General features: G+C 43.2%; 1 long non-coding RNA gene across 10 annotated transcripts; it reads left to right on the plus strand.

The window, feature by feature from the left end:
* Positions 1 to 209: 209 nt before the first annotated feature.
* On the plus strand, positions 210 to 20,756 carry LOC105604543 (uncharacterized). 10 transcript variants are annotated; one of them, XR_009598255.1, is made up of 6 exons: positions 210 to 1,353; positions 9,119 to 9,298; positions 10,455 to 10,673; positions 14,665 to 14,730; positions 14,957 to 19,264; positions 19,708 to 20,756. It is a non-coding gene; the product is annotated as an uncharacterized LOC105604543 (long non-coding RNA). The 10 variants fall into 10 exon arrangements; XR_009598249.1 differs by having other exon boundaries at positions 10,455 to 14,730; positions 15,608 to 19,264; XR_009598252.1 differs by having other exon boundaries at positions 210 to 323; positions 1,235 to 1,353; positions 10,455 to 19,264.
* The last annotated feature ends 3,090 nt before the right edge of the window (positions 20,757 to 23,846 follow it).

Raw genomic sequence — 23,846 nt, forward strand, 5'->3', positions numbered from 1 at the left:
CGGCCCGCGGCACCCGGCAGTCACCGCGCGGCACGGCCGCCTGCGCTTGCGCACGCTGGCGTTATTTCCGCTCCTTCCGTTTGGGCTCCCGCTGCCCAATCCTAAGGCGCGACTTGTGGCCCCACCCTCGACTGAGGACTCCCTCATTGGCTGGAGCGGCGCAGGCACGGACGACGAGTGGTCGCTTGCGCAGGCGCACGTTGCGCCTCAAGTTCTCGTCTTTCTTCGCGATGCCGAGACCTGGGTTTTTGTTTTTGTTGTTGGGTTTTTTTTTTTTAATTCCACTGAAGAGTTTTCTAGAGTTTTCACCGAGGGGTGAGAAAGTGAGAAAATAACCTTCCCTCCCCACCCCCCCGGGGTTGTTGACTGCTGCCTTAGGTCTTAAGTTCCCTCCGGAAATACTAAGAGTGTAGTTCTGTCTCACATTGGGGACAAACCGCAGCATTAGATAAAAAGACTTTGTGGCGACCCCATGGACTGCAGTGCGCCAGGCCTTCCTGTCCCTCACCGTCTCCAGCACGGACTTTAGGAACATGTGTTAACGCATTTTCGGTACACGGGCTTTCTCTGGGTAGTCATCCAGAAGGTATGATGCGCCTGAGAACATGGAACTTGGGCCTCAGTTGTTGTTCGGTTGCTAAGTCCTTTTCTGATTCTTTGCGACTCCGTGGACTATGTAGCGTACAAGGCTTGTCCTCTGCTGTCTCGGAGTTTGCGCAAATTCATGTCCACCGAGTCAGTGATGCTGTCTAACCATGTCGTCCTCTGCCACCCGCTTCTTTTGTCCTGTCTTTCCCAGCATTAGAGTCTTGACCAGTGAGTCAGCTCTTGGCATCAGGTGACCAGAGTTTTGGAACTTCAGCCTCAGCGTCAGCCCTTCCAATGAATATTTAGGGTTGATTTCCTGGACAGAGGAGAACCTGGTAGGCTACAGCCCATGGGGTCGCAAAGAGGCGGACACAACTGAGGGACTTTAACTCACTCCTTTAGGATGGGCTTCCCTGGTGGCTCAGATGGTAAAGAATCTACCTGCAATGTGGCAGACCCGGGTTCGATCCCTGGGTTGGGAAGATCCCCAGGAGAAGGAAGTGTGAACCCACTCCAGTATTCTTGCCTGGGAATCCCATGGACAGAGGAGCCTGGCAAGCTACAGTCCATGGGGTTGTAAAGAGTCCCACTCGACTGAGCGAGTAACATGGTTTGATCTGGATTAACTGGTTTGATCTCCTTGCAGTCCAGGGTTCTGTCCAGTCTTCTCCAGCTCACCACCCTACTTTAGGAACTCATAACCTGATGATAGACGCAGTTACAGTAACAAAGAAGCTTGCAAAGGAAACAGTGGAAAGGGGCAAGGTAAGTTTGCTACTAGATGTGGCGTCTTGAACCAAATCTCAGGTACTCCACCCTGAGAAAGCTTCGATGCAAATGCATAGTTGAGAATGCTGCTGCTGCTGCTAATAATAATAATAGGTAAGAGTTAACAAATTATGTGACAGACAACATAGAAGCTCTTGGAGTGTGTTAGCTCATTTAATCCACACAGCAACTTTAATTTTCCAAAGTTCACACAGCTTGTGTGAAGTCAAGACAGCATTCAACTTAAGTCAGTCAAACACCAGAGCTTGTGTGTACGGGCTAAGTTGATTCAGTCCTGGGCGACTCTTTGCGACCCCATGCACTAGCCCGCCAGGCTCCTCTGTCCATGGGATTCTCCAGGCAAGGATACTGGAGTGGGTTGCCATGCCCTCCTCCAGGGGATCTTCTCAACCCAGTGATTGAACCCACGTCTCCTGTGGCTCCTGCATTGTAGGTGGATTCTTTACTGTCAAGCCACCAAGGAAGCTCCTAATGCTAGTATGTTCTTTTAACTGTTAGGCTAGGTGACAAATAAGTGGTTTATCTTTGGTTGTAGCTGGGGTGATTAAATTGAAGAGGAGGGTGAAGGTCAGATGATGACTGGCTAAATAATTTGTATTTTGATGTGAAGGTAATGGAGTAGTCACTGCAGGACAATTTTGTGGTTACAAGTGTCTTTAGAAAAAGCCCAGAGGTAAAAAAAAAAAAAAAAAAAAAAAAGGAAGAAGGATGAAAGGCAGTGAAACCAGTTTAGGAGCTTACTGCAGGTAATCCAGCAACTGAGTTACAGGGGCAGCTGCAGTCAAATGATGTATTTGAGAAACAATTAGATAAAAACAACAGATTTGAGTGACCAATTGAACCAATTTGATAAAATGAAGGAGTCTAGGATATTGCAAGTATTTCAATCTGCTGGCACTTTAAAAAAATATTTATATAGTTGCCTCAGTTTTTAGTTACAGCACATGGGATCTTCATCACATCCTGCAGGATCTTGTATTGCAACACTTGGACTCTCTAGTTGTGGCTCGAAGGCTTAGTTGCTCCAGCATGTGGGATCATAGCTCCCCAACCAGGGATCAGACCCACATGCCCCGCATTGCAAGGTGAATTCTTAACCACTGGACCACCAGGGAGGTCCCTTCTGGTTCTCTGTTACTGAGTTAAGATGCCATTAGGCTATCCTGGCAAGGTATCCATGAGAGGAAGGAGACGGCTAAAGCTACAGAATTGAGAGTCATCAGTCTGGCATACAACTGAAGTCCAAGAAACGTGAAAAGAAGCCTGAGTGTGCTGCAGAAACAGAAAATAATTTTTCCTAATTGAACACAGCCAGAGCAGAGCCTTAGTAACTATATTCCTTTCTCGTGTGCTACCAGATCAGTGTGATGGCTTTGGACCCAAAGAGACAAAAGTTTCCATAATAATCCTCGACTACTTATTATTTTGTGGCCATGGACAAGCTGCTAACCTCTCTGAACTCCAGCTTTCTTGTCTGTAAGAACTGAAGAATACCTACTTTCTAGGACTGAGAAAGTTTAATAGTAGATGATGTACATAAAGAGCTAGGATATAAGGTGCTCAGTAAAAGGTTTTATAAACAGTAGTATGTTAGGGCTGCCGTATCAAAATGCCACAAACTAGGTGCCTTAACAGAAATTTATCTCACAGCTTTGAAATAAAGACTGGAAATGCACGATCAGAGTGTTGCCAGGTTTGGTTTCGCCTCAGGCCTTTCTCCTTGGTTTGTAGAGAATCCCTCCTCCCTGTGTCCTCATGTGGCTCCTGCTTGTGCACCCATACACACATACATAAGCATGTGCACTGCTGGCGTCCCTTCCCCTTCTTATACGGACACCAGCTCTATTGGATTAGGGCCCACCTCATGACCTCATTTAACCTCAGTTACCTCCTTAAAAGTCCTATCTCCAAATATGGTCACATTGGGGATCAGCGCTTCAACCTGAGTTTGGAGGCACACAATTCAGTACATAACGGGAATTACCGTTATTCCCAAGGGTCACCCTGGTTTTGCCCAAGAAGCAAACACAAAGACTCTCAACTAAGGCAGTTTTGGTAAATATTAAGTGGCGGAGAGGATTTTTGAAAACAAGGCCTAAGAAGTCTACAGATTCCCAAGAGGCAAGATAAAAAGAGGGATTGTAAAGGTTAAATCCGATAAACACATTTTGTTGTTTGTTTTCCATCTGTTTCTCCGTGCCAACTCTCAACTGTTCTTTTCACTCTGCTCTTAGTTCCAGGAAGGTGACCCACAAGAACTGATCAGTCGATTTCTTGTTGGAGATTAAAGGATAAAACAGAGGGAGGCCCAGTTGTTAGTTCTCACAGCTCCCGTCCAGCTTTGTTGCCGCAGGCCATAGCTCCTGGCCTGAGGCTCTTCATACCATTGTCCTTTTGGAGTTCCTATGACTGTGGTGTCCCCTGGTCCCTTCAGGGCTGGAAATTGGAATCACTGCCTGTTGGTAGAACTCCTAGCCACTGAGGCTGTCCTTGGAGAAACACTCTGTTGTAAGGGATCCTCACACAATCAGGAGATGCAGGCCAGGTGACGGTTGTCCCTATTCTGATGACAAGACTGCCTTTCAGAGCGGTATGTAACTCATTCCGTTACACAGTTATGCACTGCTTAGCCCTGTCAAGGTCACAGTCAACTTTATACAGAAACAGACTTTATATGTGTTCATGGAAACATTTAGCAGACACTGTTACAAAGTGATGCTCTAAAGGGTGACTTTTTCTCACCTATATTTTCTAAATTTCTTTAATAAGTATAGATAGTCTATGAATAATAATACAAATAATAAGAAAGAGCACAATGAGAAAAAAAATCCTACACAAGAATTCTACAGAAAAGTTCCAGGTTTCTTCCATGTCCGATTAGTAAGAACTAAGAAATAACATTCACAGTTAATTGGTCTTCTGGTGTCATTTAACTAATAATGCTTAATTTCATCGGAGAAGGCAGTGGCAACCCACTGCAGTACTCTTGCCTGGAGAATCCCATGGACGGAGGAGCCTGGTAGGCTGCAGTCCATGGGGTCACTAAGAGTGGGACACAACTGAGCGACTTCACTTTAACTTTTCACTTTCATGCTTTGGAGAAGGAAATGGCAACCCACTCCAGAGTTCTTGCCTGGAGAGTCCCCAGGACAGAGGAACCTGGTGGGCTGCTGTCTATGGGGTCGCAGAGTTGGTCACAACTGAAGCGACTTAGCAGCAGCAGCTTAATTTCATTAAGTAAAATAAGATTTTAGTGGATGGAATTTTTCCAAAAGATGATACTATTTTTCTAAATTTCTATATGCCACCCTGAAAACCTCATTTCCTAGAATTTTCATGAAAAAAAAAAACCTACAGACCCAAAAACCTCTGCAAGAATGACTTGTGATTATTCTGTTCTTTCCATTCCTGAGATTAGCATATTAAAAAATGTCAAATATGCTGCATATTATGCAGGAGACCCCGGTTTGATTCCTGGGTTGGGAAGATCCGCTGGAGAAGGGATAGGCTACCCACTCCAATATTCTTGGGCTTCCCTGGTGGCTAAGCTTGTAAAGAATCCACCTGCAGTGCGGGAGACCTGGGTTCGATCTCTGAGTTGGTAAGATCCCCTGGAGAAGGGAAAGGATACCCACTCCAGTATTCTGGCCCAGAGAATTCCATGGACTATATAGTCCATGGGGTCACAAAGAGTCGGACATGACGGGCACGACTGAGTGACTTTCCCCTCACAAACTAACCCTATGCCTTCCTTACATGGTAATGGGAGATGCCACTATTAGAGGCTATTCTTTCTGGGAGTCCCCACCTCAGAACTGCATCTGGCAGTGCCCGTGACCAGAGTCAGCCTTCTGCAGACAGCTGATCAGTCTACAGTTATGTTTTGTGATGTTACCTGTTAGTATCTGTGTGTGTGTGTGTGTGTGTGCGCTGATGATATGGTGATATTTGGAACTTTCTATTACACATTTTGTTTTCCCTGGTATTTTTCGTTTTTTTGGCCATGCCACATGGCTTGTGGGATCTTAGTTCCCCAACCAGGGATTGAACCCAGGTCCTGGCAGTGAAAGCACCTAGTCCTACCCCCTGGACCATCAGGGAATTCCCTCCCTGATAATTTCTAATTGCCTTGTATGCTCACACTATTTACCTTTATTGTAGTGTTGTTTTATTTTTTTTAACTTTCCAGCATACTGAACATTCTACAATTAAACCTTCAGCACTGTCAGGGTAAGGGGCGCCAACCCTCCCTGCAATGGAAAATCTGAGTAAAACTTGACAATCAGCCCTTCATATGCATAGTTCTGAATCTGTGGAATCAGACAATCAGTACAGATTTAGTGAAAGAACTTTGCATATAAGTGGGCCGTAGCAGTTCAAAACTATGTTGTTCCAGAGCCCATTGTATTTTGTCTCTCGCTTTTTTGGTTATCTCCTTCCTGGAGCCTTTTATCCTCATGTTAGTCTTGATTGATTGCCTTATATTACCTACTGCATGGCTGTCATCTGGGGTTTCCCTTCACTGATATTTGAGGAAGTACTGCAAGTCCCTAAGTCCACTGCTTTCCTTTTCTATGATGCTGCTCTTTTGGGTGTTTACTTGGGAGTAGAATTGTTGGATCATATGGTAATTCTTGGGCTTCCCAGGTGGCAAGGTGGTAAGAACCTGCCTGCCAATGCAGGGGATGCAAGAGATGCGGGTTCTATCCATAGATCGGAAGATGCCCTGAAGTAGGACATAGCAGCCCACTCCAGTATTCTTGCCTGGAGAATTCCATGAACAACAGCCTGGCGGACTACCGTCCGTGGAATCACAGAGAGTTGGACCTGAGCACTCAGCGTGGTAGTTCTAGGGTAAACTTTTTAAGGCATTACCAAGTGGCACCATGTTACATTCCCACCAGCAATGCTAACGAGTTCCAGTTTTTCCTCATCCTTCCCGGCACTTTTCCTTTTCCTTTTTTTGCGGGGGGTGGGGGGTGGGGCAGTGGACGGCCATCCTAATGACTATGAAGTGGTATCTCATTGTAGTTTTGATGTGCGTTTCCCTAAAGACTGAAAGCGTTGAGCATCTTTTCAAGGACTTTGTGGTCATTTGTCTGTTTTCTTTGGGGGAGAAATATCTATGTAGTTACTTTGCTCATTTTTGAATTGATTTTTGGGGGGATTGTAGGATATATGTATATATTGTGGCTATTAATCCCTATCATATATATGATTTGCAAATGTTTTCTCCCATCTTATAGGTTGTGTTTTCACTTTCTTGATAGTGTTCTTTGATGACAGCAGTCTTTAATTTTGATAAACTTTAATTTGCTTATTATTTCTTTGATAACCTGTGCTTTTGGTGGCATATACAAGAAATCTTTCCAAATCCTGCATGATAAAGATTCCTTATATTCTCATTAAGAATTTTATCATTTTAGCTCTTATGTTTAGTTCTTTGATCCACCATCCACCATTTTTGAGGTGATTTTCAATTTGATTCTAATCATTTCAAAGCATTCCAGTATAAAAGGTAGATAACAATTTTGCAGTTTAATGCATATTTGAATGTTTGTTGGGCAGGCATTATGCAATAACTGTACAATCTCTGATCTTCATTTATCTTTAAATGTAATCCTTTTGTGAAGCCAGTTTTCGAAAAGCAGGGGTAAGAAGTTAATGAAGAAGAACTTTTATTCTACAAAAAAAATTCCCATAAATTTCTCTGAGATATACTTCTTTAAATAACTAAATTTTTATCAGCAGAAATCCAGGGGTATAAAATTATTGATGAATCACCCTGTCCATCACCAACTCCCGGAGTTCACTCAGACTCACTTCCATCGAGTCAGTGATGCCATCCAGCCATCTCATCCTCCGTCGTCCCCTTCTCCTCCTGCCCCCCATCCCTCCCAGCATCAGAGTCTTTTCCAATGAGTCAACTCTTCGCATGAGATGGCCACAGTACTGGAGTTTCAGCTTCAGCATCATTCCCTCCAAAGAAATCCCAGGGCTGATCTCCTTCAGAATGGACTGTTTGGATCTCCTTGTAGTCTAAGGGACTCTCAAGAGTCTTCTCCAACACCACAGTTCAAAAGCATCAATTCTTCGGTGCTCAGCCTTCTTCACAGTCCAACTCTCACATCCATACGTGATCACTGGAAAAACCATACCCTTGACTAGATGGACCTTTGTTGGCAAAGTAATGTCTCTGCTTTTAAATGTGCTATCTAGGTTAGCTTATCAAAATCACACCTCAGTATTCTACATACTCTTGCCTAATAGTTCATTGTCAGCTTGTACCAGTAGAGAACTTAAAAAAACAAAGCTTATTGACTGGGTAACTTTTAAAAAAAATAATTTCGGGTGAGAAACTTTGCTTTATTTTTAAAATTTTGAGGACAAATTATGTAATTTATATAGTATAATGATTAACTGGAAAGGAAATCCTGCTTCATAATTTCTAAACCCTTTCTGGTTGGAAGCCATTGAATTTGAAAACAAAACATTTCCCGCAGTTGTCCCTAGGTGGTGCAATATCTTTTCAGTCTAAGGGGTGTGATCTCCCCTTAGACAGCAGATCCTTCTATTGACCAGATAGACAGCCTGTCCCACTGAATTCTTTAGTGTTGGAAATCAGGCATTGTCTTGGAGGAGAGAGTTTCCCAGGATGTCGTTCAGTGATGTGTCACCGTCATAAATCTCCTCCTCTGTGAACATACTGGAGAAACTTGCTGACAATTCTGAGTCAGTTTTGGGTGTTTCCCAGAAATGCAAAGTAGTTTTTTCTTCTGGAAGTTATATCTGAGGTTCAGAAGTCATTAAGCTATCTAGAGTTGCTATTAAGAAAGCCAGATATTTGGACAAATATTTTCATCACTTCGGCCTCTGAAATAAAAAATCCACATTTTAATGTTTAGGAAGAGTATGCTGGGGGTTGGTAACTCGTTGGAACTGAAAAATTAAACAGAAGTACACATAACTATGTTTTGACTTAGTTACTTAGAAAGAGAGTTATTTTTCCTGTGGTAGTGTAGTAGGTATTGTCCGGCTAGAATATACAAATAAAGAAGAAACTAAGGTTTTCACTGTATTCAAAGCCTTTTCTCTGGCATGTCCACAAACATACGCATCCTCATCAGTTAGTCTGTTCTTGAGCAGCAATACCTGCATACTGTGAGTACATCTGAGAACCAAGCGCTGAAGACATTCAATAAAAACAAAACGTATGTTAGCGGCTTTCATACAATATGGAAGTGGTTATTTAAGGTTAAAAACAACATTTCTCACCAAAGTTCAGAATATTAGAATCAGAAGGAAGGAGGAGGATCAATGCTAGGCATCGTATAGTTTCACCTGTAAATATTCCGTCCTGCACATCTAGAAGACAAGGCTTCCTTTAAAACTTACAACCAGAGCACCAGTGTCACACCTAGAGCTCTAACAGCTCTTCCTTACTGTCATCAGATATCCACCCAGGGGTAAAATGTCCCATTTTTCTCCTAGTTTAGAACTTATCTGAATTACTATCAAAATCAGATAGATACACTGCATTGCTCGGTGTGTCTGTTTCTTATCTCCTATTGCAACTTTATTTAGGGATTTCAGTGGTTACAACGTTGTGCTTCCAACCCCAGAGGGTTTGATCTCTGGTCAGGGAACTAAGATCCCACATGTCTCGTGGTGCAGCCAAGGAAATAAAACAGCACAAAACTTTATTGAATCTTTACTTCTTTTTTCCAACTTTTTTTATCAGAAAATACTCAAGTGAAGAGAAAAGTTGTAGAAGCAGGAGGAAGAGGGAAGGGAAGTAGGTACAGTGAGAAGAGGGGTACCGCTTCCTGCTAGTCACTGTTCGGAGGACTCCCCAAGAAGAGTGTGCTCTTGACTAACTTCAGCTTGCTCAAGCATTCACCAGGAGCTGCCCCAGGGATAGGTGAGCTCGGGTGGAAAGCTGAAGAGACCCTGGAGAAGCTAATAGCACAAGCAGTGAGCAAACCATTCTCCATGGGGCTGGGAAGTGGATTTTTCTGGAAAACGAATCTGGCACTATTTGTAGCACACAGATCCTCTTAATCACACAGGTTTGAGGAGCAACCCTTCCTGCGCTCTGATGGGCCCCTAATACTGAAGGGAAACAGAAGTGGGAGGCTGGCAGGACGAGCCTCAGCCCCTGTTGCTGCAGCTGGTGACAGAGCTCCACGTGGCATTAACTGCTTTCCCCCTCAGATCCTGGTTTCCCCTTGGAGCTCAATGAGGGGCCCTGAAATCCTTACTTGAAAGGAGCCTGAGCACCCCCAAATGTCATCACCTTCCCTCCTTCCAATTTAGAAGGCATGAGTCGGGGGCACATAGAGAGGTTTCTGGAAAAAGACATCCAGTTACTTGGAAAGAAGTGGCTAGATTCAGTGGAAGTCATGAGATGGGGGGGAAAAAGAAGTCTCCCCAGTTGACTTTCGTGTCATGTGAGAAAGTGCAAAGGGAAACTCTTGAAGGGTTTTACAATCACACAAAACCACGCGAAGAACACTTAACCCACTAAGCTGCGACAGGATGATGAGTGAGTTCTCTAAGTGCCCATGTGAAGACCCAAACATGACGCGACTTTCAGGGCAATGGGTCCATTAAGGAAAGGACAGAATTGGCAAAGTGCTAGGCACTGTGGGGAACACCAAACCACAGATTTACAACTGGATGAGGAAGAAGAGAACAGCATGCGTGAAACAGTTCAAAAATGATAGTAGGAATGGGGACAATGCTAGACCGCTGGGCAGCGCTTGACCCTCTCTCTCTCTCTTCTGAAAATCATTAATTTGGAGGAACAAATCTTTTTGCTTTTTGGAGAACCTGGAACTTAGGAAGTCCAGGAAGTATTGGTGTGCTATAGGGGAATAGCTACTAAATTCTAAAGACAGAATGATACTGGAGTTTTTAGTTTTGATATCTATAAGCAGTAAAATGTAGCATGTTGAAGTTCCTGACCCTTACCCCGTGGATTCCATGTATAATTCCAGTGACAACTGTGTATTTTTGGTTAAAACATCAACAACAGTGACAACTTCCTTGTTTGATTGTCTGTCTTTCCCATCCAGGTCACATGATGTGTTGCTGCTACATTAATGTTTGTGGCTGAAACACCCTACAGTGACTGCCTCATGACTCACGCTCTGTATAATCCTCTCTCTTTGGGTGCAGATGAGACCTGTGGCTTGCTTCTAAACAAACAGAATATGGCAAAGGTGATGGACTGTGACTTCCCTGGTATAGATAGGTTATACGTAGGTTACTATCTATATCATCTGTATCTACAGGTATGTGACCCCATCCTTCTTGTGCTCAGTAGAGAGATGCTCTTTACTGACTTTGAAGAGGTAGGTTGCCATGCTGGGAGACAGTCTAGGCAGCAGGGAACTGTCTGTAGGACCTGAGGAACGGGATTCTTAGCCATATGAGTGCTGAACTCAATCGCTCAGTTGTGTCTGACTTTGCAATCCCATGGACCACAACCTGCCAGGCTCTTCTGTCCATGGAGTTCTCCAGGCAAGAATACTGCAGTGGGTTTCCATTTCCTCCTCCAGGGGAGCTTCTCGACCCAGGGCTCAAATCCACATCTCCTGAGTCTCCTGCATTGGCAGGTGGATTCTTTACCACTGTGCCACCTGGGAAGCTCTAGCCACAGGGAAATGAATGAGCCTGAGTGGGCTTGGAATCAGATTCTTTCCTAGTCAAGCCTTCAGATGAGAATGCAGTCTGCCTGACACCTTAATAGCAGTCCTGTGAGATCATGAGCAGAGGATCCAGCTCATCTGTGCCTAAACACCATTCCCATGGAAACTGTGAGGCAATAAATGCATGTCATTTTAAGCCACTGAATCTATGGTAATTTTTAATACAAAAATACAAATACCATAGTGTATTGGTCAAAAAGTTTCCATGATGGACTTCCCTGGTGGTCTAGCAGGTAAGACTCTGTACTCCCACTGCAGAGGGCATGGGTTCGATCCCTGGTCAGGGAACTAGGTCCCACACGCCACAACTAAAAGATCCTGCATACTGCAAGGGAGATTAAGCATCTCCTGTGCCACAGCGAAGGTCCAGTGCAGTTAAGTACATAAAAATATTTAAAAATTCAGTGGCTTTTTCTTGCCTTTAGAATAAAGTCCAGGGAATTCCTTGGTGGTCCAATGGTTAAGACTCCAGTCTTCCGTTGCAGGAAGTCTGGGTTTGATCCCTGGTCAAGGAACTAAAATCCCACAAGCTCTGCAGTGTGGTGAAAAAACAATAGAATAAAGTCCAAAAAGCTTCTCAGGACAGTCAAGGCTTCCTGTTACCTGAATTTACTTGACTTTTCCCCAAGTTATTTTTCTATTACTGGGTCTAGGCCCACTCTCATAAAGACTACATCAAGCTAAGAGAGAGCTCTTTCAACAAAGAGAGAGTCTTTCAACAGAGACTGAAGGAGTCCCTCGTGGGGCAGAAGTAACTTGAGTCCTTGTATCATAGTTTCTCATTACATATATCTGCTTGATGGCCTCTGAATTAAACCTCCTCTTTGTTATATATATAGTCATGTCTTACATTTCAGTACCAGCAACAAAGTTGTTTTCCTTTCCAAGTTTTTCTTAGTCTAAATCCTGCCCATTTTTGTAGATCTCCATAAAATCAAATGTAATTATCCAGCATTGCTCCAACCCAGAAGTAATTCATCTCTTTCTCCATTATTTGTTATGGTGTTTATTTCTCACATTCCACTATATCACAGCCATATATCTTGATGGACGTGTGTCATTCAATTTAGTTGCCCATCATCCAAACACTTTTTAGGGAATTCTCTATTTTCTGAGTCTTGGTGGGAAGCAGAGACTGCCTTCTATAGAAATTAAATCTGCCAAATTCTTGCTTCCTCACTTTGCTTTTCAGTTAAGTTTCAATAACTATATATTGCAGCAAAAATTTATTATTTAAGTCTTTCAAGATCTTTATGGAGAAAGCAATGGCAACCCATTCCAGTACTCTTGCCTGGAAAATCCCATGGACGGAGGAGCCTGGTAGGCTGCAGTCCATGGGGTCATGAAGAGTCGGACACGACTGAGCAGCTTCATTTTCACTTTTCACTTTCATGCATTGACGAAGGAAATGGTAACCCACTCCAGTGTTCTTGCCTGGAGAATCCCAGGGATAGGGGAGCCTGGTGGGCTGCTGTCTGTGGGGTCACACAGAGTTGGACACAACTGAAGTGATTTAGCAGCAAGATTTTTATATAATTCCTCCAGGGTTATGGTTAGGATTCAGTTCAGTTCAGTTGCTCAGTTGTACCCCACTCTTTGCAACCCCACGGATTGCAGCACAGCAGGCCTCCCTGTCCATCATCAACTCCCAGAGTTTACCAAAACTCATGTCCATTGAGTCAGTGATGCCATCCAAACATCTCATCCTCTGTTGTCCCCTTCTCCTCCTGCCTTCAGTCTTTCCCAGCATCAGGGTCTTTTCAAGTGAGTCAGCTCTTCACATCAGATGGCTAAAATATTGGAGTTTCAGCTTCAACATCAGTTCTTCCAATGAACACTCAGGACTGATCTCCTTTAGGATGGACTGGTTGGATCTCCTTGCAATCTAAAGGACTCTCAACACCGTTCAAAAGCATCAGTTCTTCAGCACTCAGCTTTCTTCACAGTCCAACTCTCATATCCATACATGCCCACTGGAAAAACCATAGCCTTCAGTAGGTGGACCTTTGTTGGCAAAGTAATGTCTCTGCTTTTTAATATGCTATCTAGGTTGGTCATAGCTTTTCTTTCAAGGAGCAAGCGTCTTTTAATTTCATGGCTGCAATCACCAGTGATTTTGGAGCCCCAAAATATAAAGTCTGCCACTGTTTCCACTGTTTCCCCATCTATTTGCTATGAAGTAATAGGTCCAGATGGCATGATCTTAGTTTTCTGAATGTTGAGCTTTAAGCCGATTTTTTCACTCCTCTTTCACTTTCATCAAGAGGCTTTTAGTTCCTCTTCACTTTCTGCCATAAGGGTGGTGTCATCTGCATATCTGAGGTTATTGATATATCTCCTGGCAATCTTGATTCCAGCTTCTGTTTCTTCCAGCCCAGTGTTTCTCAGGATATACTCTGCATATAAGTTAAATAAGCAGGGTCACAATATACAGCCTTGACGTACTTCTTTTCCTATTTGGAACCAGTCTGTTCCATGTCCAGTTCTAACTGTTGCTTCCTGACCTGCGTATAGATTTCTCAAGAGGCAGGTCAGATGGTCTGATATTCCCATCTCTTGAAGAATATTCCACAGTTTGTTGTGGTCCACACAGTCAGAGGCTTTGGCATAGTCAATAAAGCAGAAATAGATGTTTTTCCTGAACTGCCTTGCTTTTTCGATGATCCAGTGGATGTCGGCAGTTTGATCTCTGGTTCCTCTGCCTTTTCTAAAACCAAGTTGAACATCTGGAAGTTCATGGTTCACATATTGTTGAAGCCTGGCTTGGAGAATTTTGAGCATTGCTTTACCAGCGTGTGAGATGAGTGCAATTGTGCATTAGTTTGAGCATTCTTTGGCATTGCCTTTCTTTGGGATTGGAATGAAAACTGACCTTTTCCAGTCCTGTGGAAAATGGTTAGCATTAGGGTATAATATTGGGGGTTTCCCAGTTGGCTCAGTGGTTAAGAATTCACCTGCCAAAGCAAGAGACTCAGGTTTGATCCCTGGGTTGGGAAGATCCGCTGCAGGAGGAGATGGAAACCCACTCCAGTATTCTTGCCTGGAAAATTCCATGAACAAAGGACCCTGGTGGGTTACAGTCCGTGGGATCACAAAGAGTTAGACAAGACTGAGGTCAGCACATATACTTGTATAATATTGAAAGTATTAGAATGCTGAAGGCAAAAAAAATCTTAATTTACAGCAAGATTATATGTGTAACATATATATGTGTGTGTATAAAATTGTGAATTTTTCTGAACTCAATATCTGAACATTTATTTTAGTCCTGTGGTTTAGGAGATTACACACATATACAGATATTGGCAATAAATTTTGTAAACTGGTTGGAGAGGGGCCAGAAAATTAAAAGTTGGAAAGTTTCTCATTAATGTTCCAATTAACCTTTGTATTAATATTTCAAGTAATGTTAATATTACTTGAAACACAGTAAGTGTACAATTAATGTTTGTTGAATAAAAGGGTCAACTTTGTCTGGGAAAGATAACAAATTTTCTTTACAAAGCAAAGAAGCTTTCACGCAGCCTAACATTATCCTTTGGTAACAGTCTGTCCTTCTTTTATTTCTAAAAAGTCCTTACAGAGTGTAAAGGGGATTATGGACTTAACGGCTTAAATGTATTCATCGTCACAACAGAGAGTAAGTGTATTTAACCCAGCTGGCCAAGGAATTAATTTCTTCTGTTTAACATCATTTTTCTGCTCTTCCTTCTTCTCTGATGTGATTGCCAGGCTGTTAGTCAAAAGTAGAAAAAAATCATAGAAGTCCCGTTTGCAGTATAAGACAATTTCAGAATTATTGATTTCCAAGTGTTCTATTGACTCTCTAGGTCAGCATTATGATTTAGTTTTTCTCATTATGGTAGAAACAGACCTGGTCTCTACAAATCAACAGAAGCAGCATCTCAGAAACCACACCTGAGACCCAAAGGACGCTAAATGGCTTAGTGAAGGAAACCGGGGTATGCCATTTAGGACGCTGATGGATCTGTAACATGTCTGTGGGAAGAGAGTGTCCAAGATGGGAGGAGGAGAGCGAGAAGTTTGCCACAGCAGCTGTAAACAAAAAGAACAAAGAGTCTCCCTCATTACTCAGTTCCAAAAAGCATTAAGTTGCAACTCACTGCAGCTGCCCACAGTGTGCACTGAGGGGAATTCAGGATGAAGAATAGGATGAAGTATTCTTGTTTTGAATATATGGCCCCAAAGCAGTTAAATGCATATTTAAGAAAGAAATTCAGTGATGCCAGATTCTTGCATAGAAAAGCACTAAAATGATTTTTGAGATTCTCTGTTTGTGTTTGTCATTAGCAGTAATCTTTTTACCAAGATATATGTTTAACTGCAAGTATTTCCGAGGCAAAAAATTCATATAGGCTCCTTCCCTGCATCCCTACTTCTTTGCAGCAGTCCCCTCAGAGTTACTTACATGCTGTTTCCTGGACTATAGTTCCCAGTAAGGTCCATGAATAAAACTCAACTCACAGCTTCTACATTGTTTTCCTTCCGGTCAACAGTTTTGGTGACCACGGAGTGTCCCACAGCTGACTGCTCTCCTTTGCCTAAACTCGGCAAGGATCCAAACACTTGCTACCAGCCAGGCCCCTTGTCCCTGTCCATCTCCTAAATGAGCCTAGATGATACGGTAAGTTTCTTCCTAGTCTGGAGAAGTCTACGGTAAGTCTACGGTAAGTCTTCCTAGTCTGGAAATTTCTGTCTTGGATGATTGATCCTGATTTTTATTATGTGGTGTATAGACTCCACACTAGTAGAGTTTCCCTGAACTTAAGGTAATTCAGGAAGGAAGTACCTTGAATTCTAAGTTGAAAGATGCTGGGAAGACTTTGCTCAGTTGAAAGACACTGGAGAGGTTTGGACTGGGTGATTAGGTAGGAGACGGTCCTGTTCTTTTCCCTGAATGGGTTGCTTTCATAGAGTTTGTTGGAATAAAAGTGAACATACCATAGGTGAGCTTTCAGTTCTGAAGATAGGGGCAGAATTCCTCCTGGCCGGTTTACAGCTCTCTCAGGCAACCAGAAGCTTGCAGGAGTGGTGGAGGCGAGTCTGCCCATAGTACAGCAGCCCCTTGTGACACTCATTTATTAAAGAAACTTGCTGGTCTGGGACTTCCCTAGTGGTTCAGTGGTTAAGGACCTGCCTGCCATTGCAGGGGACATGGGTTCAATCCCTGATCCAGGAAGATTCCACATGCTAAGCCCGAGTACCACAACCCTGGGGCCTGGAGTCCATGCTCTGAGACAAGTAGCCCCCGCTTGCCGCAACTAGAAAAAAGCCGGTGTAGCACAGCCAAGAAAAAATTTTAAAAATTTAAAAAATAATATTTTTAAAGGGGAGGGAGAAGAGACCTTTTTAAATTCAAACTTGCTAGAAAGGCTCCCTCACCTACACTTTGATTCACAGCCTCCTTCACATTCTGTCAAAGATGAATTGTTCAGTCACTGTCTTGTCTGACTCTTGTGAATACAAATCTCAAAAGTCTTTTCTGCAAATAGTAAAAATCCTTAGCCATTTGAGTGGATAAACTTAACTTATTCCACTTTTTTTTTTATAAACTAGTAAGTTTTATATTGTAATACGTGTTTCTTGACTGAGTTTTAAAATGAAGCTGTGAGATCTCTGGTTGTATCTGTCTGTATGTGTGTGCATTATAGATATGTGTCTCTACCTCCAGATGGTATTATCAAAATCAATTTGTTAAAGAGCTCTATTTAATTCACTTAAAAGTAAGTCTTCATAAATTAAATATTTATAAATTTTACAGTAACTAGCCCAAATGAATTTCAAGTTTACATGATCTGGGAGATATTCAATATTAAATTAATATACAGTATTAAAGTTTAAGTTTATTGGTTTAATTAATACAGACATGTCTTACTTTTATTGAACCTAGGTTTACTAAAAAGTTATCAAATATTATCTCTTATGAAATTTATTAGCAAGAAGAATAGCTTGGGATGATGGCTAACTTGGTCTAATGTTTCATGAAGGATTTCATGCATAATCTAAACATAATTGTTGGGAACGAGTAAATAAATGAGGTAAGAGCTTTTAGGGGAACTCTTCCTGTTTTATGGTGGTGTGCACAGGGAATGTTGCCTGCCGTTCTAGTAAGTAATGTTGCCTGCCATTGCAGTTAACAAGGGTCAAATCAGCCCCTGTAACCCCTCATATCCCCCTGCCCAAATGGTGCACCTTGAGGGGAACTCAGGATAGAGGAAAACAGGAAGCATTATTTGCTTTGGATACTGGCCCTCAGTAGTTAAGATGCGTATCTGGGGGATAATTTCAGTGAGTCCAGTTTCCCGCAACTTCCTATAGATAGACAAGACTAGAACCATGAACTCCAGGTGCCTGTCTGTGTGATTAGCAGTCATTTTGGGATGTTTGACTACCATTCTTTTTCCCCGCCAAGCAAACTCTCTTATATATCCTGGCTCCTCCCTTAACTTCTTTGGAGCAGTTTCTCAGCTATTGGAGAGGTTTTCCCCTGGGTTATAGTCTTCAATAAGGTCCCCAAATAAAATTTAACTGGAAACTTTTAGATTGCTTTTTTTTTAGTCAACTGTATGTCTGCTTAAAAATGGTAACTGAGCAACTTGAAACTTTATAGTTTTGCTAAGTTAAGTTAAATGATAGAAATTTATTGAATATATAGATGATTGTCAAGTAAAAAAGATACTGAAATATTAATTACTGAACATAGGCTTCCTTTTACAGAGAAACTAAAGATATTCAGGACTATTATGGGGATGCATTCATAAATTTTCTATAAAACATTTTTAGAAATCACAAATAGTATTTGTAAGTTTGCTGATTTATAGAGTGCTAATTGACTTTTCATGCATTAGCAAGGAAATGGCAACCCATTGGAGAAGGAAATGGCAACCCACTCCAGTATTCTTGCCTGGAGAATCCCAGGGATGGGGGAGCCTGGTGGGCTGCCGTCTATGGGGTCGCACAGAGTCGGACATGACTGAAGCGACTTAGCAGCAGCAGCAGCAGCAGCAGCAGCAATGTGAAAAGAATTCATAACTGCTTACTTCTTAATTTTCACTACAAAGGAAGATTTTTAAAGCTTAAGAACTCTATTATGTGTAATCAATTTAATTAAATAAGGAAAACATCTTCAGAGGAAAGGAAAAATATAAAGAATGGAAATGCATTTCATTAAAGGAAAAGAAAGTGATTTTTGTCTTAAATCTGATTATTTCTAAATGGGGAGGAAAGGGACAGACAAATAAGGATATAAAAGATTTGTGAGAAAAAAAGGAATATAAAGGAATTCTATGTGGGGTCAGGATTATCCAAGAGTAGAATAAATTTAATTATGAAAATAAATTTTAATATTAAAGATAAGGTGGTGCAAAACTAGAAATTTATTTTCTTTCTTTGCTAAGAGAAAATTTTTTTGACATATTGATCTGCTTTTTGATAACAGAAAAAATTTTCTTTCCTTTTAAGTGGTCTGTTAACTTTCTGTAAGGGCTTCCCTGGTGGCTCAGTGATAAAGAATCCGCCTGCCAATGCAGGAGACATGGGTTCGATCCCTGGGTTGGGACAATACCCTGGAAAAGGAAATGGCAACCCACTCTAGTATTCTTGCCTGGGGAGTCCCATGGACAGAGGAGCCTGGTGGGCTACAGTTCACTGGGTCGCAAGAGTCAGGCACAACTGAGCGTGGGCACACAGACACATAACTTTCTGTGTTTTGCCTTTAAAATCTTCTATTGTCATTCTGGTTAACTGAGTAAGTATTGTTTCACAGTGATCTATGATTCCACCCGACCAAGTGTTTTAAAACCTTTTTGATATCTTTGACAAGCTTCCCCAATCAAGTTCTAAATGTAATTTTTAAAAAATATACACTTTCATCCATCTATTTACTGGGCTGTGCCAGGTCCCAGCTGCACGAGAAATGGAATATTTCCTGCCACATCTGTAAACAAGGATGTCACCGTCATCAGCGACTGCAGCCCTCCACTGTGAGCTGGTGAGCCCTCAGAGAACTCAGCAAGGAGAAGAACACCTGTGATCTAGCAGCCATCAACTACAGCCACTCCCTATGGTGAGCCTTGAGGAAAGGAAGCCCAGAATGGGAAAAACGCAGGATCCTGGCCCCAGAGACCCGAGGTGCAATCAAAGAAATGATTTCAGTAAGCCTAGACTTTGCATCTTTCCATACACAGAAAAGTGCTGAATTGCTTGACTTGAGATAGATGGTTTTCTTTAATTAACAATCATCTTTCAAAAAAAATTTATTTACTTATTTATTTTTGGTTGTGCTGGGTCTTTGTTGCTTGGGGCATGCTTTGTCTACCTGTGGTGAGCGGGGGCTTCTCTTCGCTGTGGAGCGCGGGCTTCTCACTACAGAGCTGGGCTCTAGGGTGTGTGGGCTTCAGAGGCTGCAGCACGCAGGCTCAACAGAGGAAGAACTTCTCGATGTTCAGACTCCCTGCCCTTTGTTGCAAAGCCTCTGTGTAACCCGGTCCTCTCTTCACCTCCTCAGAGCAGTGCTCTCAGGGCTACTTGAGATTCTGCCTCCCAGACTTTAGTTCTAAAAATTTCCACGGAATAAAACTGAACTCTCAACTTTCAGGTTGCGTGTACATTTTCAGTCGGCACTCAGGATCTTCAGTTGCGGCATGAGAACTCCTAGTTGCGGCATATGGAATCCAGTTCCCCGACCAGGGATTGAACTCGGGCCTCCAGCCACTGGACCACTAGGGAAGTGCCCTAAATGAATTTCTTTTGATCTCTAGCAAACTTTGGGATGCTTCAGAGGGCTTCTGAAACATCTCAAAGAGAGATACTAAACTAATGAGGCTTATGTAGTGTGTTAAACTACATGGGAAACATTGTCACTGATGATAAAGCTTCTTAGGTTTTATCATGTGGGTATATGTTACTAATACAAAATTACTAAAATTTGGATATATCCTAGTATATTATCAATCATGAATCTAATTCTTGTCTTAATATACTATGTGTCACAGACATAATCAAATTCCCTTGTCAGTTGTAATTAGATCTTTAACCATCCCGTTTTCAGTCTTTTGTCGGTTATATAGACAGTTATTAGTTTGCTCTGATGCTTTTACAAAACTGAGGATCTTCAGAAAGATTCATAGAAAGGACTTTTTGACAATATAGGCTTCTGGTAACTTTCTCTTTTTTTTGGCTGTGCTGAGTCCTCATTGCTGCGCGGGCTTTCCTCTGGCTGCGGCGCGTGGGGGCTGCTCTTCATGGGGGCACGGGCTTCGCACTGCGGCGGCTTCTCTTGGGAAGAACAGGCTGTCGCGCATGTGGGCTTCAGTAGTCGCAGCTCCCAGGCACCAGAGCACAGACTCAGTATTGTGGCGCACAGGCTTCATTGCTCCGTGGCGTGGACCAGATCTGGGATCACACCCATGTTTCCTGCGTTGGCAGATGGATTCTTCACCACTGAGCCAGCCACCAGGGAAGCCTGGTTTCTGGTAACTTTGAGATCATACTACTGAACTGAGTAAGAAATACCAAAACTCAAATGGAAAACCCCATGGCTTTGTAAAACTACTAACAAAACAATCTAAATCAACAAGAATTAATTGCATGGGGCTGGATGACCTGATAAATAAAATTTATAATTTTATGACTTTTTCTCTTAAATATTCATGGCTTTGACTATTTGTTTTCCAAAGAAGAGTAAACCTTTCCTTTAACGGTAACTACAACAAGCAGCAAGTTGTTAAAGTGTACCTTTGGAGATGAAGATAAGACATTTACTTTTTCCCCTCTACTGAATCTCTCCAGAGTTTGCCTTCTACAGCAGGCTCCCCTCTGGACTCGTTGGCTTATCGTGATCCTGGTTACAACTAGTTACACTAACAGCATTGTGAATTTTTCTCTTTGTTGTTTTCAGGCTGTTTATGTTTTATGTCTCTTGATGCTATACTGTGCCTTTATTAATGCTATTAGCTACATTACTTATGGGCTTCCCAGACGCCACTAGTGGTGAAGAGTCTACCCCCTGATGTAAGAGAGGCAGGTGTGATCTCTGGATTGGGAAGACCCCCTGGAAGAGAGCATAGCAGCCCACTTCAGTATTGTTGCCTGGAGAATCCCATGAACAGAGGAGCCTGGTGGGCTACAGTGCATAGCATTGCAAAGAGCTGGACACGAGTGAAGTGACTTAGCACAGCATATCCATGCTAAATATGCCTTTTATAAGAATATTGTTCTTTATATTACTTGATGTATAACAAAACTAATGATGGATAATTGTCTTGAGGCAATTGATCACATATATAGCTCTACACAAAATTACTTAAAATAGTACAATTCTAGATATAGGAAAAAGCAACAGGAGAGAAGCAATTCCTGGATCATAATAGACTAGTAAACACATAATCCAGAGAAGTTTAGGTTATTAACAGGACCTAATTCAGATATAGGGCTTCCCAGATGGATCGGTGGTAAAGGAACCCCCTGCAATGCAGGAGACCTGGGTTCAATTCTGGGGTCGGGAAGATCCCTTGGAGAAGGAAATGGAAACCCACTCCTTAATTCTTGCCTGGGAAATCCCATGGACAGAAGGGCTGGGTGGACTGTAGTCCATGGGGTCGCTAGCAATTAACAACAAACCAGATACAGCATTTGAATGGCCTTTCAACAAAATCCTTGCCTGACCCAGGAATGAGCATTCCTAGCACTGTGGGACAAACTGATCATAAAATCCCTCCCCAAATGGTCAAATTTATGACCCAAAGGAGAGAAGATGTAAACAGAAAGAAGAGACTTGCTCATCCTCCAGTTATACTAAGGGTTAGGTTACAACCCACTGCCCTGACGGGAATTCAGGGTGGAGAAAAATAGGAGGGGGAATTATGTGTTTTGGCTCCTAAATAATAAATATACATAGCCAAGGAAGAATTTCAGTGCCAGATAATTTTTACATCTTCCCACACAGAGAAAGGGCTTTCCTGGTGGCTCAGGTGGTAAAGAATCTGCTTGCAATGCAGGAGACCTGAGTTCGATCTCTGGGTGGGAAAATCCCCTGGAGGAGGGCATGGCAACCCACTCCAGCATTCTTGCCTGGAGAAAAGCACTAATATCATTAGCTTGGGGGGGGGGGGGGGGGGGGGTGTGTGTGTGTGTGTGTGTGTGTGTGTGTGTGTGTGTGTGTTTAGCAGTAATCTTTAACCAACATGTATGTTTGGCCTATGTATTTCTCAGTCAAGTTTCTTTTGCCACTAGCTGTGCTGCATGGCTGTGGGATCTTTAGACTTGTGGGAACTTGGTTCCCTGATGAGGGGTTGAACCTGGACCCCAACAGTGAAGGTGCCAAGTCCTAATCATTGGACTGCCAGGGAATGCCCCCAATTTAGTTTTTATATACTAGCTCCTCACCAGCTTCCTAGAGGCTCTTCCCGCAGAGTGGCTAAGAGGCTGTTTCCTGGGCTCTCGTTTCATTCGGTCCTCAGTAACCTCCCTGGATGAAACTTCTCTCACAACTTTAACACTCTGAGTCCAGGAATAGTAAATTGTTGACAGGAAGCCTTTTGACCAAACCAACACTTAGCTCTTTTGGGGCGGGGGCGTGGGGAGAATTCACACAGAAACGATCCAGTCTGAAGTTGTTGTTTCTCTGCTCTGATTCCCTCACTGGCCACTTCAGGGCCCATCCAGTAGTGCTCCAGGTGTGATCCGAAGACCAGCAGGAATGGGCATTACCTGGGAGCTTGTTAGAAGGGGAGAATCTCCAGACCTACTGAATCAGAAACTTCATTTTAACAATCTCCCCAGGTCAGCTTTAGAGGCTGCAACAGAATTCTTCCTTGTCCTTATAAACCCGTTAGTGAGATTACAAAGGAAAAACAAAGCTAGCGAATATACTGTGTACGAATATACTGTGTATTTTTTTTTTAACACAACTGACTGTTGGCCACAAACATGGCACCGGTTTTTTTCCTTGGCTACCCATTCATTCATTCAACAAATATTTGGGAGGAAAATAAGGGAGCATGGTAAGTAATGAACACCTACTGAACTCGTTTAACCTCCCAGACATCCCTGAGGCCGTTATGTCTACTTTCTATGTGGGGACGTTGAGGAGAATAAAGAGGAAAGAGCAAGACGCCCCAGGTTGACACCGACAGTGCGCAGAGGAGCTAGGATCCGAATCCACTGCCTTCCGAAAGCAGCTCTTGCGTCCCACACTGCCGCCCACACGGGTGTTCGTGCCTTCCCTCTCCTGGGCAGGAATGTCGTTGCACAAGGTCAGACTTCCGCTAGTCAAGCAGCCGGGTTCCTCCTCTGGCCCTCTGTGTCAAGGGCCCAGCAGCCTAGATCGGGGTCAGAGGTAAACAGTAACCAAGTTCCAGAGCTAACACCTCCCAGGAGTCTGGACCGAGTCTCGGGGCGGGGAGGGGGGGCGGTGGGCAGAAGAGTAAACGTGCAGCATCCCGGTCACAGAGTGCAAGCACCTAGACCTGCATCTTCTCCATCCTTCCATCTTGGTCCTTCCAGGCGGGCGGTGTAAAGCGGGAATCCGAGGCGAGAAGAGCGCCTAGAGAGGCTTTCCCTTAGCCAAAATGCGGGCCGCGCACTCCCTGCCCTCAGCCGACATGGCGGCCTCCAGACGGTCTCCATGGTTACGCAGCCAGCCTCTCCGGTGCCGGCTTGGGCCGAGCGTGTGTGGAGACCAGCCTTTCCCGCCCCCTCGTTTTTTTTTGCGACAGTTGCAGGGGACGTCACGGC

The sequence above is a fragment of the Ovis aries genome, chromosome 23 (assembly GCF_016772045.2).
Source record: "Ovis aries strain OAR_USU_Benz2616 breed Rambouillet chromosome 23, ARS-UI_Ramb_v3.0, whole genome shotgun sequence".
Taxonomy (NCBI): domain Eukaryota; kingdom Metazoa; phylum Chordata; class Mammalia; order Artiodactyla; family Bovidae; genus Ovis; species Ovis aries.